This window comes from Acinonyx jubatus, chromosome B4 (assembly GCF_027475565.1).
Source record: "Acinonyx jubatus isolate Ajub_Pintada_27869175 chromosome B4, VMU_Ajub_asm_v1.0, whole genome shotgun sequence".
Classification (NCBI taxonomy): domain Eukaryota; kingdom Metazoa; phylum Chordata; class Mammalia; order Carnivora; family Felidae; genus Acinonyx; species Acinonyx jubatus.
Genome location: NC_069387.1, coordinates 92,137,852 through 92,156,576, shown reverse-complemented (window position 1 = coordinate 92,156,576; position 18,725 = coordinate 92,137,852). Strand labels below are relative to the sequence as shown.

Genomic DNA, 18,725 nt, shown 5'->3' with positions numbered 1-18,725 from the left:
CTTACTCATCAAGTAAAATCAACATGAAGGTGATAATGCTATATCTGTAAACCAAAATATGAGAGTCTATTACGTGGTTAACTTTATACTGAGTACCATGGAAGATAAAATTTGTAATACCATCCTTGCACCAAGGAACTTACCATCTGTTGGTGAAAGGTTAGCACCCAAGATATCCTGATGTGACTTAGGGGTGCCTGGGTGGCTCAGTCAGTTAAGCCTCTTACTCTTGATTTCAGCTTAGGTCATGATCTCAGGGTCTTAAGATGGAGCCCTGTATTGGGCTCTGCACTGATAACCCAGATAATCTCCGCTTGGGATTCTCTCTCTCCCTCTCTGCCTGCCCCTTCCCCTCTTCTCTCTCCTCTCTCAAAATAAATAAATAAACCTGACAAAATATTAAAGAAAAAAAAAGAAATCCTGATGTGACTTAGAGTGAACTAATAACTACAGGAACAATTACCAAAGAGAGTGGGAAGCCAGTGAGTCAGGCTTTCCCTAAAGAAGGAATTAAGGCTTGGGCTGGGTTTAAAAAACAAAATAAACAAACAAAAAATGGGAACAATTTGGATAAACAGAGGCGAATGAAGAGAACTTTTCAGGCCAGGAAAAACCCAGGCAAGCATAGGAAGGATCATTTGCATGACAGTGAATGGACCAGGAAGATATATTTAGATAGCAAACTGCCAACAGAAAAAGGCAACATGAAAATTGTATGTAAGGCAGGTATCATCTGACACCAACGGGAGGATGGATTGAAGGGTTCTCAAAAACCAGCTACCTTTTACTGAGTGCCTACTACATGCCAGCCTCTGTGATAGAATTTTATATATGTTATCTGGAATGGTTGCAACAGTCTACAAAGTAGGCTTTCTTATCTCTCATTTTACAGATAAGGAAATTCAAGGTCAAAGAGGTCAAGAAACAGTCCAATCCAGTTGATAGGAGGCTCAGTAAAAGTGCCAACCCAGTTTGGGCTGATTCCTTAATAACCCCTTATTCCACATCTCACACTGCCCCTCACCAAACCAGAAGCTGTTACCAGCTTCAACAAATCGACCAAAATTTGACTAGTTGGTGGATTTTGCCACTGTGGTCACTAGTTATGGAACAACTGATTACCGAGCCTGGCGGTGATCTGGTTTAGTTGCTATGAATGTTTAACTCAGTCAGCCACTTGGTGGTCGGCCCTGAGGATAGATTGTGATCCAGTGTGTGACAAACAATGTGACAGAGGGCAGAGAAGGCACTCAGACTGGTAAGTGCCCTCCTATTGACTCCCAGAGGCAAACTGCAGAGGCAGGCCCTGCAAAGAGCTTCTGTAACCATAAACCAGAGACTCGCTCTTTATCTGTGCCTAATGTGGAAACATCATTAGTCACACGCCAGTCATTTCAGTAACACCTGCACGTTCCTGGGCTCCTGGCCTTTGAACACACATTAAAAACCAAATCTGAATCCAGACATTGAAGCTATTTACATGAAATGCTCTGCAATCATACAGAAGATCAGAGGGAGAGCCCTAAGTAAAAGTTATGGTTTATGGATCCCCGCGTGTCTTTTGTTAGTTTCCTGAAGAAATCAGAAGAAAGATGGTAGTATGTTTGATGGGGGAGGCAGGATCCTAGCTTTGTACAAAAATACCTATTAAATTATATCATAAAGACAAATCTTTGTATCAATCTTAGTTCCAAAAAACCTGTCTTTTCTTTTTTTAGAAATGGAGATTCAGTACCCTGTGTCCTACATCATTGATGCAGCTCAACCCAGACATAAACAGTCTGATTACATCACTGCCGCACATCCAGCTAGCTTCTCCACTGAGACCAAAGTGTTAATTGCGGTTGCGAATTAATCATTATTCTAACTGAGCCAGAGTCTTATTTTCCTCTCAAAGCTTGTCATCATTAAGCTTGCTTGAATTGGTTAATGCACCATCGATGCAAATTATCATTCCACAATACTGAACATGCACAATTCTTTTATTCACTGTATCACGTGGAATTTTATAGGTGGAAAAGTCATAATTAACCACATATTCTAAAATTCTGCTTCCGCTCCTTTGTTACATGTTACATCTTCCTGAGTTTGGGATTTTTACCGGGATCTCCTTTTCTTCCACACTGAAATCTAAAATGAAAGCCATGATGGTTTTGGTCTTTTCAGAAAGTGACCTATTTCAGAAAAGAATATCAATAAATACTTTGTTTGAGTGCTTTTCAAATGTAATATCTCTCTTCTGCTTTTATGTACATTAACAAAGTTTTTATAACATTCTCATCATGATAAAAATAATTTAACAAAACTGGTCATTAGTCTATCAAGATGAGCAAGTATAATTTCCCTATTTTCTAGAAGTTTCCATAGCTGGAACTAAAGGTTTTTAATGAAAGTGTCTCATCAAGAATAGCTAGAGGAAAGTTGATCCCTTATTTTGGGAACCAGTGGGACACGGTAGGGGTCTAACCAGGAGAAGGTCTAGCATAGATTTTGTGTAGAATCCCTCACTGGGGTGGATCAGACACTGGACTGACCTGGTCACACCTACTGACAGTAGAGGTCCTAACTGGCAAGCTTGGATGTTCTGTGGGTTCTAGTCTGGACCAGGGCTTGGAAAGGTGAGAACCAAGGTACATATATGGGAAGCAGTTTGATGCTTAGCAGGTGTCCACTTTTTCAAAGAGGTAAAATCCAAAAAGAGTCAGAAATCCAGGCATGAGTCAGCAACTAGCTGATTTACCAATGAGCCACCAACTTGGGATTCAAGGAACAGACCTTATCCTTGGGAAGAGCTGTCTCAAAGCTGGGCTCCAGGACTGGGAGGGGATGGAGTACTGGAAGAGTATTCTAGAACCTCTGCCTGGTACACTTGGAGAACTCTCTACCCATTATCGTACTCGTCCCCACTGTGAATACTAGTTTAATGTCTTCCCCATAAGCTCCATGAGGGGAGAGACTCAGCCTGTATTGTTCACCCCAGTATCCAGTGCTTGTCTTGTGCTGGTCACCACCTCAGGCTAGGTTATCATCAGTTCTAACCCAGATCACGGCAGTAGCCTCCACACTAGTCTCTGCACTTCTACTCTTTCATTGTCCAATATAATCTTCACACAGCACCCAGTGGGTTTTTCAAAATGCAGATCCGATTTTGCTGTCAGCCTGCTCATAACCCTTCAGTGATTCCCCATTGCCCTCAGGATAGAGGCCAAATCCCAAGCATGGTCTCCAAGCCAAGCCAGCTGCCCTGGCTTCTTTCAGTTCTTCATGTCACACTCTTTGCCACCTCCTCCCCAAGTGCCCTTTCATCTAGTTAATTCCTTCTCATCTTTCATCTCTCTGTCTAACCATCATTTCCTTGGGAAATCCTTCCTTGAAGCCCGGGTTGCCCTGGTATTCACTCCAATAGCCCTTCTCTTTCACAGCACTTCCCCAGGCTTGTTACTCATTCACCTGTATCATCTTTTAATTCATGTCTGTTCCTTCAATTTGACTTGTAAATTGCACGAGTTCAGGGAATGTACCCATTTCACTCAGTCCAGGACACAATAGGAACCCTAAGTATATGTTGAATTAGCTCATGAATACTTTAGGTACTAAGTTCAGTAATGAGAACTGGAGTCAGGAGAGGACTGAGGAGTGGAGGGCCCTGGGGAAGATGGAATTAGAGCAGCTTCACACAAAGCCACCGAGAGCTGATCTAGATGGGCGTAAGCACCTCCTGGCTCAGCTCGAGGAGCCTCATTTAACTCTCCCAGCAATGCGGAACTTAGGTACTGATGAATAAATTATACCTTCCCAAGATCACATAGTTGATCTAGGGGAGACCCAGGACTCCAACCAGCTCTAAGTTCAGGTGTCCCCTTTCACACCAAAGAGCTACTTTTCTCTTATGTAAGAACAATGAGGCCGCAGATAAATAATTACTAAGTCTGCCTGGGACTTCTATCTTGCTTCTGCCTGGCTCATTCTCAGTAACAGCAGCATCTGCGTTACTCATTTATTCCTCAGCCGCGTCCAGCTTGGGGCCGGATGATGATGGATATTACCTAGAGGTTTGTGAACATCTGCATCCCAGGCTTTGCTGGTAGTGATTGTCTTCTGCTGATTCCTGTGGGCTTTGTCATGGCAGGAATGCTGACGGAACTACTCAGGAAGCCAGATGGGAGCTTGGTCATACGGCAAGGACGCCGGAGCCAGACAAAGTGGCAGAGCAGACAACAAGCAGGGTGGAATATGGATGCTCCTGTCTCGGGAAAGGATTGGCTAGCAGCAAAGAAGCAGGCTCAGAAAGAAATGTCAGAGGCAGTCTGTGCAGCGGAGGGTCAAGTGACATCCTGCACGCTGGGTAGAACAGGACATCAGTCACGTTCCCACACAGGCTGGGGACTCCAGGAGAAGAAAGACACACTCTATCTTGTCACTTGCTTCAGTATGAAAGCTTTTTGTGAGCGGAAATCTATGGTATTAAGGGGAACACTTTCCCGCCTGTGTGGACTGTATACCACTAAAGATATGTTAAGGATTGGAAACATATTGCCTACCCACTCCTTGTACAGTTGTGTTCCTATTGATTAAAGGGCTTGCCGTCGGTATCCTTTGTAGTTTGCTTCATTGATTCACAACCTTGATTTCAAACCACTTTGTAAAAATAGAATTCACACTCACTAAGAAAATCTTTCTTTTTGGAAACAATCTTTCTCCAGCCTGTTGGAAATTGTAAAATCCTGTTTCTGCTTCAATTCCACTGCACTGAAAATGCAGTTTACATGATGAAGTTCTCAGAATATGACACCTCTTACTATCCTTTCAAAATTTACCTAGAATTCTCATTTCTAGCCATTTACACAAAAGTGGGTTTCTATACTTTGGTCCCTTTTCAAACAATTGTAAAAGCTTTATTTCAAATGTCTTTGCTAATTTCTTCTTTTATTTACAAGGTTTTATCCCAAATGACCCCACTCAAACAGATGTCTTAAACAAAAAGGTAAATGGCTATAGGAAGATAAGGACAAACTGTCCCTTAACTTACAGACTGTGGGATGTTCTTCATGTGTCCTTGGCAATCTCTAGCAAGTTCTGTTTTTATATCTAGGTAGGCAATACCTGCAGCCATGCGTGAATGTGTTTAGAATCAACCTTTGGAAAGTTAAACCTCTGACTATTTTAAATAATAAATCAATCATGTGTCTGAATCATTTTAGAAATGAGGGTTACCTAAAACACTTGCTTTTCCATACAACATTTTTGGAAGCTATTATAGACTTAAGATATTCTTTAAATAAGGCATTATATTTATTATTCATCTCAAGCCCTCTTTCCCCTTAGTTGTGCACATTCTTGAAACAGGGAATGTACGAACACAGTATCGGTTCACCGATTTGGGGGTTTTATTCATGAAACGAAAGGTTATATTTTCTCACAATCATCTAATTTTTTTGATCTGACAGTTAAGTGTCATAGAATCTCGGGGTTCACAAGGTCCTTCTGGAATTTGTCTGGACGGCACAGGTGCCCTTAACTCTCAGGAAATTGGATTTGGGCATCATAAAAGGCTCTCAGCCCTGGGGATGGGGGCTCTTCAATGTATTCCTCTGAACTTGCTTCCTGTGTCTGTCTTGCAAACCCCAGACTTCTCTTGTTCTCATTCTTGTCTCTAGAATTTGAAGCTTTAGGTCCTTCTTGGCTTCCTAGCAGGCCTCTCGTGAACGTGTATTCCATTCATCTTTGCTTTAGCCAGCTTGACCCTAATGCCAGACTGTGGCTCCCTTTGGTTCCATTTCTCCCTTCAGGCCAGTCTGACCCACCTTGGGAGAGAAGAGTCAAAATTTATTTTTCAGTGTGAAACATACCCATCATCTGATCTGTAAATGTTTTGATACTGTTTTATTCATTCAACAGATATTTATAGAGCAACTTCACTCTGCCAGGCTAGTGCTGGAAGCTTGGTAAAGTACGTAAAACTATCAGGTCCCTGTCATCACCCCAGTCACTGACTAGTGGGGGAAATGGACATTAATGGAAAAGCCACACAAATACGTACGTAAATAATTACAGACTGATAGAACGAATGGTATAGGATGCATTCAAACTGTGTCAGGGTGACTTGATCTATAAAGGAAGGGGGAGGAGGAAAGAGAATGGAATGATTTTTTTAGACACAGTTCTGTTATGCAGCTTAATCCAGCTGCTTTCATTCCTGGATGCATGTAGAATCTCCTGTGTAGCTTTAAGAAACACCTAACCTTAGGCTTCACCCCTCAGAGATTCTTTCTTTTGTTTTGTTTTTTAAGTTTTATTTAAGTAATCTCTACACCCCTCATGGGTCTCAAGCTCATGACCCTGAGCTCCAGAGTTGCACATTCCTCTGACTGAACCAGCCAGGTGCTCCTTACCCCCAGATCCTGATATAATTGGCCTGGGCATCAATACTTCCTGCAAAGCTTTCTAGGCGATTCTAAAATGCAGTAGGGTTAAGAGCTTACTCTTATGTGGATGGTTTAAATATCCTACCTACACTTTTTCTCTGATGTTCAAATGCAAATCGTCTACATTAAAATAGACCTGAGTAAAAGTTTCAAATAAAGTTGGAAACAATATTTGTCATCCCTTACTCATTTGGAATTTGCCAGTGAATACCTTGCAAGATATGCTTTTGTTATCCTTAAACTGTTTTTTCTCTTGAAAGCAACATGAGCATATTACTAAACATTTGAGGAAGAAGGAAGAAGAGAAGAAAAAGGGAGACACACTCATAAACTCACTATTCTACTGCAAGCACTGTGAGAATTGTGGTGTATTTTCTTCTCCCCCCCCCCCATATTATCTGTACAGACAATGAATTAAATGATGGCTTAAAACCTGCAAATAGTTTCAGTATAAATTATATTTTATATAATATATATAACATAAATTATGTTTTCTGGACAGAAAAATTACTGAATCTTGTGACTCCCTCCTGTAGCCAGTTCAACATAGATTCCTATCCTCACGTCTTGGTCCAGCATTGCTCCTTGACTTGAAGGAATAAGACTTGGCTTGGCCAAAGTCACAGTGACCCCCTAACTGCCAAGCCCATTGGACTCATCTCCAGCCCTATTTAACTGCTCTCTGCAGCATTTGGCACAGTAGAACCCTCTTCCCTACTTGAAGCCCCCATCCCTTGACTTGCATAACACCATCTGCCCCACCATTTTTCTCCCTGTTCCCTTCACTGGTCTTCTTTCTGGTCCTAGATGCTGGGGTTCCCCAGGGTTCCATCTCTGCCCCCTTCTTTTCTCACTCTGTCCTTCCTGGGATTTCATCCAAGCCCAAAGCCTCAGTTTACTATTTATGTGCTGATAACTCCCCGGAGGAGGCCTGATATACTGAAACTTCCAATAGGTCAAATGTATGGCAAGAAATAAAATGCAGAAGTCTGTTGCTAAGGTGCAGCAAGAAATTCCTTATATGGAGACAAGCTGGACATTTGAAACTGGGAGAAGCAATCAGATTCTGGAGATATTTTGAAAGTATATGCAATAGAATTTCCTGGTGGATTAGATACGGGATATGAAAGAAAGGAGAGTCAAAGATGACTACAAGCTTTGGGGCTTCAGTGACTGGAGTCATGGAATTGCCATCATTTGAGATGTGGAGGGCTAGGGATGGAGTGAGCCTGGTGTTGGAGACGGAGTGGAGTGGGAGAGCAGAACAAGACATCTAGTAGACATACAGTTAGGGGATGAGAAGGCAGATGAGTGTACAAGTCCAGAGACGAGGGCCGAGGCCTGGCTGGAGTATACAGGTGGGAGTCGTAGGGCAAACAAGGCCGTAAGATCAGATGAGACAACCAAGGGAGAGAGAAGAGACAGATGGAGGCATAGGGCACTATACCAGTCACATGCTGAGAAGAAAAGATGGGGCCAGGAGGTCCCCAAGGACTACCCCAAGCCCTGCCTAAAATAGGACAAAAGACAGCAGACTGAGCCCCACGATTCTGCTTCTCCTGACCTACAGACTCCTCACCCCTAGAGACACTTGGGACCAGACATTGGCCTAGGGGGCCATTTCCACTTTACATGTCTGTGTAACCTCAGTGGGTGTATATTCTTTACAGGGTTGGAATAAAGTAGAATAAAACATAGCCTTTGCAGAGCCCCCAGTCATTATTCTCACAAAATCTGGAAACTGGACTGGCTTCTGTGGCCTACTCAGCTCACTCTCAATCTACAGTACCAGTCCAAGCCTCTCATCTGACCACTGCCTACTGACCATATTGATCCAGCGGGCCACGTGCCCCAAATGATGAAAGATCTTCATCTTCCTGCAAAAGCCTCTTCCCAGGTTAGGTGCCTTAACTCGATGGTTGGAGTGCCAAGCCACTCTTCTACCCACTCACTCATGTCAGAAATTTAAGAGTCAACCTTACTGTTTTCTTCTCTCCATACGTGTATCCACTCACAGATGATTCCATCTCGCAAGTACCTTTCACATCTGCACTCCTCCCCTCTAATGCCCACTGTCTTGGCTTGATCTAGGCTTCCAGGATCTGTTAAGGCTTAGGGTTATGGCTTAAGTGTGGAGCTGGTAGCTCTCTTTGATTTGAAAAATACAGATAAGGGGCACCTGGGTGGCTCAGTCTGTTAAGTGTCTGACTTGATTTTGGCTCAGGTCATGAGCCCAGGGTCGTGGGATTGACACCTGTGTCGGGCTCTGCACTGAGCTTAAGATTGCTTATGATTCTCTCAAGGGCACCTGAACATCTGACTTCAGCTCAGGTCATGATCTCGCGGTTCATGAGTTTGAGCCCCAAGTAGGGCTCTGTGCTTACAGCTCAGCCTGGAGCCTGCTTCAGACTCTATGTCTCCCTCTCTGCTCCTCCCTGGCTTGTATTCTGTCTCCCTCTTGAAAATAAATGAGACATTTAAAAAAATCTTAAAAATACTTACCTGGCAGGGAAGATACTATGATCACGAAGGTGGTTTCCCAGGGCAAGGCTTATCCTTTGCACTCCAGATGTGGTGACCCCTGCAATTTCCCCAAATGTGGGAAACTCGACAGCATAATTTGTGATAGTGAGGGAAAAAAATTAAAAAAGATTCTCTCTCTCTCTCTCTCTCTCTGCTCCCCTTCCCCACTTGCATTCTCTCTTTCTCTATCTCTCAGAAATCAATCAATAAATCAATCAATCAATCAATCAATAAATAAACATTAAAAAAATACAGATAAAACCAGAAAATGAAATAACCTCAGGCCATTATTAAGGAAATTAACTTGGTTATAAAGATTACAATTATGTTTCTGAAAATGGACAAGGTTATTTTGAAAAGTTGCCATTTATTTTTATTACCTGACCTACTACAGATTTATTATTTTTTTTAATGATAATTATCTCACTTTTCCCAAATAATCAAGAAATTGAACAGTTTTTTTGTTGGCTCATTTTCCTTTTAATAACTGGAAACTTACTATCCACAACTTAAACTATATCAATCATATAGTCTCCAACAACTTTTTTCTTTGAGTTTCCCAAAGGACTGGAGACCAAGGAGGCAAGTTCAGTTATCTTACACTGGAACACAATAAACTGAAAGGTAGAGGTCTATCATGGGGCAGGGTGGTGCATGATGGGGGCCAGCAAAGTAAAGATAGTGTTCTCACAACATGCAAAGCTAGTACCGGTATTTAAACAGCATTAGATGGATTGAAAAGCTCTCCTAAATATCTCTTTTCTATATTTTCTCATATTTCTAAATATAAATTATCATTAGCAAGTAATTATGGTGAATAATAATACTGTCACTTAATTTCCTGCCAGCTAAGGCCTGGCAGAGTTGAAGCAGGCTGAACTCAAGAGTGTGCAATTTTAGAACTGAACAATTAAACTCAGAGAAGATGGGAGTAGAGGGTTACCGTGGCAACCTGATCCCACAACCCTGTGTGTGGCCATATTGTTCCAGTGTCTGAGTCACAGAGGCTGGTTATTATGATTTATAATACGGGCAGTGTTTGGGTACAGATAGAGAGTTTCCCTTGTAGCAAGTTTAGAAAGGACAGGTACTTTGGAATCTGCAGAAGAGGATTATATGATTTTCAGCCAAGTGACACTGAATTAATGAAAATAATTAGTAGTTGTTAATGACAGTGTGTAATTTTAATCTATTCCATAAAAATAATGGAATTATTGGCTTTGTAAAAAGAATTGCTTTGAAATTCAATAATTAAGTATAATTGTATAACTAGTATGACTAATTCATTCAATAATACTGATTAAATCCCAGCATTTGCTAACTCTGCTGTAGGGGCTGGGATTCAATGAACAAAACAGGGGTGGTATATAATACACAGTAAATAATTTATGGTATCAATGTGTTAGAATGTGGTAAGGAGTATGAGGACAAAATAAAGCAAGGCAGGGTGATTGGGAATGCTAGGGAGAGTAGGGATACAGTAGATAGTTTTAAATTGGGTTCTCAAGAAGGCCTCATGGAGAAGATGCCATTTGAAGAGACTAGAAAAGGTTGGGGTGGAGGGGAGCCATGCAGACATGTGGGGAAGAACATTCCAGGCAGAGCGAATACCAGGGCAAAGGCTCTGAGGTAGAGGCATGCTTGCTATGCTCAAGGAGCAGTAAAACAAAACAAAACAAAAATACTGGAATAGAGTGAGTGAGAGGGAGGATAGTAAAAAGTGAGATCAGTAACAACTGGGCAAGATCCTATAGGGCTTGGCAGGTCACTGTAAGTGTTTCGGCCTTTATTCAGAAAGAAATAGGCAGCCACTAAAAGATTTTGAGCAGAGGAGTGACATGACCAGTTAGGAGCCAATAACAACTAAGGGGGGTGGAGAATTATGGTGACCAGGGAGTGAGGAATGAAACTGGGGAGAAGCAATCAGATTTTGGAGACATTTTGAAAGTATATGCAATAGAATTTCCTGGTGGATCAGATATGGGATATGAAAGAAAGGAGAGTCAAAGATGACTACAAGCTTTGGGGCTTCAGTGACTGGAGTCATGGAATTGCCATCATTTGAGATGTGGAGGGCTGTGGATGGAGTGAGCCTGGTGTTGGAGACGGAATGGAGTGGGAGAGCAGAACAAGACATCTAGTAGACATACAGGTAGGGAAGGAGAAGGCAGATGGGTGTATAAGTCCAGAGACGAGGGCCAAGGCCTGGCTGGAACATACAGGTGGGAGTCGTAGGGCAAACAAGGCTGTAAGATCAGATAAGACAACCAAGGGAGAGAGAAGAGACAGATGGAAACATAGGGCACTATACCAATCACATGCTGAGAAGAAAAGATGGGGCCAGCAAAAGACTAGGGAGGAGCCAGAGAGATAAAAGCAAGAGAGTTCAGAGGCCCAGAAACCAAATGAGGAAAATATTTCCAGGAAGAGGTCATTGGTGCCCTTCACTCATCACAGTGATGGAAGTGAAGCCTGATTGGGGTGGTATGAGAGAATAGCAGTCAAGGAATTAGGGACAACCTGTTGACAGCTCTTTGGAGGAGTGTTGTTTTGGGATGTTAGCTAGAGGGAAAGTGGGGTCATGAGAAGTTTTTTTTTTTTTTCCAATTTTTTTTACTTTTAAATTTTCGATAGGAGATTTAAGATGGATAAAAACATAGCATGTTTTGGGGCACCTGGGTGGCTCAGTCGGTTGAACGTGGGACTTCGGCTGAGGTCATGATCTCACGGTTTGTGAGTTCAAGCCCCGAGTCAGGCTCTGTGCTGACAGCTCAGAGCCTGGAGCCTGCTTCGGATTCTGTCTCATTTTCTCTCTGCCTCTCCCCTGCTCACACTCACACTCTGTCTCTCTCTCTCTGTCTCTCCAAAAAAAAAAAAAAAAAATTAAGAAAAAGCATAGCATGCTTTTCTACTATGTGTATGTAAAATTACTGTTTCATATTCCTGATTATTTTATATTGAAATTTATCTTCCAGACACTATAGACCCTTTCCCTAGGGCCTCCAATTAGTTAAGCCTTTGTCTTTCACTTGGGATATGGACACTTTCCTGAATACATTAGTGTTTTATTCAGCCTGGATAACATGGTCAGGGGTGCCTGGGTAGCTCAGTTGGTTGAGCATCCAACTGTGGCTCAAGTCATGATCTCGCTGTCTGTGGGTTCGAGCCCTGGGTTGGGCTCTGTGCTGACAGCTCAGAGACTGGAACCTGCTTTGGATTCTGTGTCTCCCTCTCTCTCTCTCTCTCTCTCTCTCTCTCTCTCTCTCTCTGCATCCCTGCTCACACGGTCTCTCTCTCAAAAATAAATAAACATTAAAAAATTTTTTTAAACATGGTCAGTTTTTTTTTTACATTTATTTTTGACACACAGAGTGAGACAGAGCGTGAGCAGGGCAGGGACAGAAAGAGAAGGAAACATAGAATCCAAAGCAGGCTCCAGGCTCTGAGCTGTCAGCACAGAGCCTGACGCGGGGCTTGAACTGACAAAACCATGAGATCATGACGCTTAACCGACTGAGCCACCCAGGCACATCTTGTGGTCAGTTTTTCAATGTGGAATTTCTCTGAACATGGAGTAGGAATGCCCCCAGCCTTTCTGATATGCCCAATGAGTCCCTCCAACACAAGTCCATCCGTAATATTCTTAGTCTCTGTTCCTAGTCTCCAGTCCCACAGTGATGCTGAAGGAAGACACAAAAATGCAGGTATGACCTGCCACTCACACGTCACATCCAGCCCAGCCAGACCCTTGGCACTGTTCCTCATTTCCCGTATCTCTTGTTAGTTACCTATTGAATTGATCCTAGGGACCGTTTTAGTGTAGGCCAAGTGGGGCCATTTGCAGGACGTGCGCTGCCTGGAAGCTCCACACTCCTGGCCAAAGGAGAGGGTGGTTGTGAAATCCTGCGTCATCCTGTAGCCCAGCACAGAGGCAGTGCTCCAAGGCAAGCAAGAGAGGGGTGTGTCTTTTACACAATAGCGGCAGCAGCTGGCATTCGCAGGAAGGCACGGAGAATCGATGCAAACCTCTTAAAAAATCTGTTCAGTGTGACGATGCTCTTGGAGGGTGAGCTCTGAGAAATAACAGGCAGAAACTGAGAATCCTATTCTGTGTGCACAAACCCCTGCAGCTGGATTTGGCCTTTCAGAAGCTGACAGGGAGAGAGTGAGGCCGGGGGAGGGGGGTGTGGGCGGGTAGACGTGTTCATCCTGGGTATTGAGAGAAAAGGAGCCACACTGCATTGGGACTGAGAAGTTTTCTTTGCTGCCCAGGGACCTCCGGTGTAGATTTGAGTTAATCATGCTCCTTGGCTTGCTTGAGATCTTCCTCCCCAGCCCTACCTAACCATCCCAGCAGTGCCTTCCTGAGTGGGTCTACTTACAGTTCTGACGACACACACACATGCACACACACAGACACACACACACTTTAAAGTTAGCTCATAGTCATAAAACTGTAACAGCATATAGTGCTTATTCCATTTTGTGCGTTCGGTTGTTAATCCGTTTGCTATTTTCAAAAAGTTGTGAGTTAAAAAATCCTACTCAGGTGTAGTTAAAGGCAGATGGAAACTGGGTGGCACCAGGGCACCTGGGTGGTTCAGTCGGTTAAGTGTCTGACTTTGGCTCAGGTCATGATATCACAGGTCGTGAGTTAGAGCCCTGCATTGGGCTCTGTCTGTGCTCATGGCTCAGAGCCTGGAGCCTGCTTTGAGTTCTGTGTCTCCTTCTCTCTCTGCCCCTCCCCTCCTCTCAAAAATAAACAAACATTAAAAAAATAAAAATTAAATTAAAAAAAGAAACTGGGTGGCACCAACTAACAACTGTAGGCAAGATTTTGGTGCCCGGGGTGAGCATTTACTCTCTCATTCAGTAAATATTTACTGAAAAGTCCACTATGTGTTAGTACCATTTTTATTTTACTACATTTATTTACTACATTTATCAAGTATTCACCTGGTGTGCTTTTCTGATGAAAAATCAACTCTCCACCTCCAACTGGGTGTCCTAAGATTCCATTCAATTCTGACACTAACTACTCAGAGTTAGAGCAGACTGCCCAGGTTCGGGACCCAGTTCCACAAGATTGTCCCCACTTCAGACACCAGTTGTAGATTGAAGGCCACCAGTACATCTGACCAACTGGCTATAAATCAGAGGTTCTCATGATCCCTTCCCCATGTTCCATAATTTGCTAGAATGGCCGCAGAACCCAGGAATACACTCTACTTATGTTTACCAGTTTATTATAAAGGATACAACTTAGGGACAGCCAATGGAAGAGATGCATAGGCAAAAGATGCCTAGGGGTTGGGGGGAGGGGGACACAGAGCTTCCACGCCCTCTCCAGTCATGCCATCCTCCCAGCACTTCTGCATATTTACCAACCTCATTCAAAAGTTTGTATATAGCTCAATCTCTACCCCCATCTTCTTCCCACGGGGGTTGGTGGGTGGGGCTCAAAGTTGTAATTTTCGAATCACTTGGTCTTTCTGGTGACCAGCCCCATCTAGTTGATCTAGGGGTCCCACCCTAAGTCACCTCATTAGCATAAACTCAGGTATGATCAAAGGGCTTGTTATGAATAATAAAATACATCTCATCACTCAGGAAATTCCAAGAACTTTTAGAGCTCTGTGGCTGGAACCAGAGACAAAGACCACGTAGATTTTTGTATTCCACCACACCACCATTTGTCCAGATCCCTGACTCAGGTCTGAGCCTCATTGCCTCAACTGTGGGGAGTGTTGTTGGCAGTTGACAGCTTTCAGCCTCTGGGAATTGCCATCAACTGAGGACAGTCGCCTCATCCAAGGTCACATAACATCTCCGAGGAATGTCAACTGGCCTATAGGGTGGAAAACAGAGCTATTCTGAAGGACTTTCCCAGCTCCAGAGCTCACTGTGACCACAGTATAGTTCAACTTTCTTCTCTGCCCCCTTCTGTTTTCTTCCCTCCCCCATATTGATCCCAAGGGCATTCTCTAAAAAAACTCCCGCACACAAGCCTCCCTCTCAGAGCCAGTTTCCCATGTAAGACAGCAGGCATTATGCTTGGCACTTTACATGTGACACATATTTTAATTTTCCTAACAGCCAATAAGGTAGACATTATTGCCACATTAGAGAAGAGAATACTGAAAACTAGTGAAGTTGAATAGATTTCTCAAAGTCCCAGAGCTAAGAAAGTGGCAGAGGCAGGATTTGACTCAAGGCCACCTAACTCCAATGCTATGCTCTTGTCACTGTGACACCTCAACCTACTAGCTGCTTTACCTGTTCAGGTGCCACCCAGAGCCTGGGCCAATCTGGTGGGAAGTGGGGGGGGAACGCGAGGCACTGGGGTCAGGTCGGGAGGGTGTTAAGAATGGCTGAGCCGTGAGGAAGCAAAGAAAGCAAGGAAGGAGTCAAGGTGGGAGGCTGAAGAAGCCAACTCTTCTGCCAGACTGGGGAGGCTGACATTGAGATCCATAGGTAGGAAGGGTCAGGACAAAGTAGGGGAAGAAGAATGAGTTGAGGGAGCGAACAAGTAGAGCAGCTTAGTCTTTTTTGTTTGTTTGTTCGTTCATTTTATTTATTTTGAGGGAGAGAGAGAGAGAGAGAGAGACAGCGAGCAAGCATGGGTGGGGGAGGGGCAGAGAGAGGGAGGGAGAGAATCCCAAGCAGGCTCCGTGCTGTCAGGATAGAGCCCGATGCAGGGCTGGAACTCATGAACTGTGAGATCACGTCCTGAGCCGAAACCAAGAGTCGGAGACTTAATGGACTGAGCCACCCAGGCGCCCCAGCAATTTAGTATTAATCTGAAACCCAGAATTATGCTCTGTGGACCCTGGAGTGTCACTGGGTGGGCACGTCTTTCAAGGAACTAAAATAAATGCAACTTTGGCAGTTTCCTATAATTATTATGCATTTTTGTCATTTGAGAAAATCTACTTTTGTTTCTAGAGTTGCCACCAGAGTAATTTATTACACAGATACTAGGAAATGTCCATGTATAATTAAAAAGAGGGTTCACTTACCTGTTCTGCCATCTTGCTGCTAATTCTACATTATTAAATGTTTAATTGTGGTCTACAGTTTAAAAATACTTCTTTGTCACATGAGGAATCATTATGCATCTAGAAGGTGTAGGTTGGCAAGTACATTTATATTTTTATTTCTTTCTGCCTTCCTGCCAGGTTCATCCCTCCATTAAGCCTTTAAGGAACACTTATTATGTTAGACTGCGGGCAAACAAAATCAATACAACACAATTCCTGTCGAGGCATTAACAGTCTAGTGGGAGAAACAGACGTTTAAACAATAACAACAATGACAAAAAGGCATATATAGCAAAGCTCTGAGCGCCCATTGAAGGGAGCCACTAAATCTGATGGGGATGATAGTCTTAGAGTGGCTTAAGGGAAATATCCCTAAGATTGGAAATGAAGTAATAGTGAGAGCAAAACCAGTGTTAAAGACAAAATTCAACTGAGTAAATTTCAAGATCTAATTGGCTTTACTGGGATTCATGAATTGGGCAGCATGCCATCTAGCAAGTAGAGGGGAGCTGCAAAGGGCTACAGAAAGGTTTCTAAAGACAGGATAAGGATGACATAAGCAGGAAAAAAGGGTTATTTGGGGTAAAGTCACCTTTGAGGACAAAAGGGTCTTATTAGGTCAATTACCTCATCCTTCTTCGGGGGATAGAGAGGACCCATGTGACCTTGCTGGTGCTGACCATAAAATTCCTGACTGACCAGTTCAGACTATGTTTCCGGGGGGAGGTTGAAAGGGCCATTGGTTTAGGTATTAAGCCCTGGTTTGGTGTCGTGGCCTGACATAAGTGACTCCATTTTGGGTCTGTGGTTTTCTTTTTGATACCAGTAAGAATTCACGATGGATAAGATTAGCCATCAGGAAAAATTATCCAGTATGCTGTCTCCTGTGCTTACACTCTTCAGTGGTTCTCTGCTGTCCTTGGGAGTAAGTTCAAACTTCTTACCGTGACTCTCCGTCATCCCTGCTTGCTTTCCCAATTTCATCTCAGGTTCCCAGTGATTTGTAAGCCCTTCAAAGTTTGAGAATCCCCTGGGATCATACATGAGGGCTTGGTGTTTGTGCCAGTAAGAGTCTTTTAGCTTCAAATGACCTAGATCAGCTTTGTGAAGCTGGGACTAGGATTTGCAAACCAAACCGGGCATTGCCAGCTGGCTCTGCCTATAGGGGAACTAGAGGGAGATGTCTGGGCTGGAGGCAAAAAACGTGACTCGCCCTCCCTGTGTCCCTCCTGCTCTAGAGAGCCTCACCCCTGCAAAGCTGTTCCACAGCAGCCGGCCCCTCCTCTGGCAGCAGTCGAATCCAGTTGGCAATTTCTCCAACATCTGCAGAAGCGGCTTCCTCATGCCTCCTCGGAGACACCAGCACCGGCAGAGGTCCGAGGGGCTAAATGTCCCCTTTTCTACATTTTTAAGTTTTAATGATTCCAGCTTTTTCTCTTTGTTCCCCCAACCTTAGGAGTGGTAGGTGCCTTAGGGCAATGGTTCTTAACCAGGGGAAAGTTTGCCCCCTCCCCCCCCACCCAGGAGACATTTGACAATGTCTGGAGAGATTTTTGGTTGTCACAGTTCAGCATTAGGTGTGGGCAACACTACCGGCACCTAGTGAAGAGCAGCCAGAGAGCCAGAAGGGCTGTTGACCGCCCCACAGCGCAGGGGACAGCCCACACCACAAAGAATTATTCAGTCTAAAATGCCAACAGTGTCGGGGCGCCTGGGTGGCTCAGTCGGTTGAGTGTCCAAATCCTGATTTGGGCTCAGGTCATGATCCCAGGCTCGTGGGACTGAGCTCTGTGTCAATCTCCGCTCTGGGTGTGGAGCCTGCTTAATTAATATTCTCTCTCCCTCCCCACCCCTTGCCCTTCTCCCCTGCTCTCTCTCTAAAATTAAAAAAAGAAAAAAGGTCAACAGTGTCAAAGTTGAGAACCTCTGTTAATTTTTCAGTGACTTTTATACACAAACAAGTCGTTATATTAGATTCCTTCTGGCCAAATAATTGCATGGTTTTTTTTGACTGAACCCTGACTGGCTCGGCTCTCAATGTTGAAAAAAGAAATCAGATGATTAGGGGGAAGTGGAAGATACCCATGGTTGAATCTCAAAAAATACAGTTAAGTATAAATGGCTTTAACCTTCATGTATCATGGTATGAATTAAATACATGATATCTAAAATGTCTAAAGTGGATAAATCAAGAGGTAGTGGTATTATTTAGGAAAATACAACTTTTCTCTTGGGGTGGCGCCTGAAAAGGTGAAGCAGGGGATTGTGGCTTTTCATTGTAAGCTCTTCTACACTATTTTGAAAAAGCCTATGCTCATGTATTATCTTTCTAAAATTTATTTATTTATTTATTTTTTTGGCGGGGGGAGCAAAGAGAGAGGGAGAGTGAGAATCCCAAGGCTCTGAGCTGTCAGTGCAAGCCTGACGTGGCACTCGATCCCAGGAACCATGAGATCATGACCTGAGCCAAGATCAAGAGTCAGATGCTCAACCAACTGAGCCACCTAGGCATCTCTCATGTATTATTTTGATTAAAATATTTTAAGGAAGAAAATTCTATTACTTATGTACTACTCTACAAGTATCGTACAAGTGAAGCCTCAAGCTGTGATTGACAGATGTGTTTTGTTTGGCCTTCACTGTATTTTTTAAACGGCCAATATCGCAAAAAATGTAATGTTCTGCATGAAAATCCAGTTTAAAAAAATTTTCCTGAAAAATCAGAGAATTTGGCAGT

The 18,725-nt window shown here is 43.4% G+C and overlaps 1 non-coding gene across 1 annotated transcript; it reads left to right on the top strand.

Moving 5' to 3' along the window:
• Positions 1-8,919: 8,919 nt before the first annotated feature.
• Positions 8,920-9,089, top strand: LOC113602924 (U1 spliceosomal RNA). Its single transcript, XR_003424452.1, has one exon. It is a non-coding gene; the product is annotated as a U1 spliceosomal RNA (small nuclear RNA).
• Positions 9,090-18,725: the final 9,636 nt, after the last annotated feature.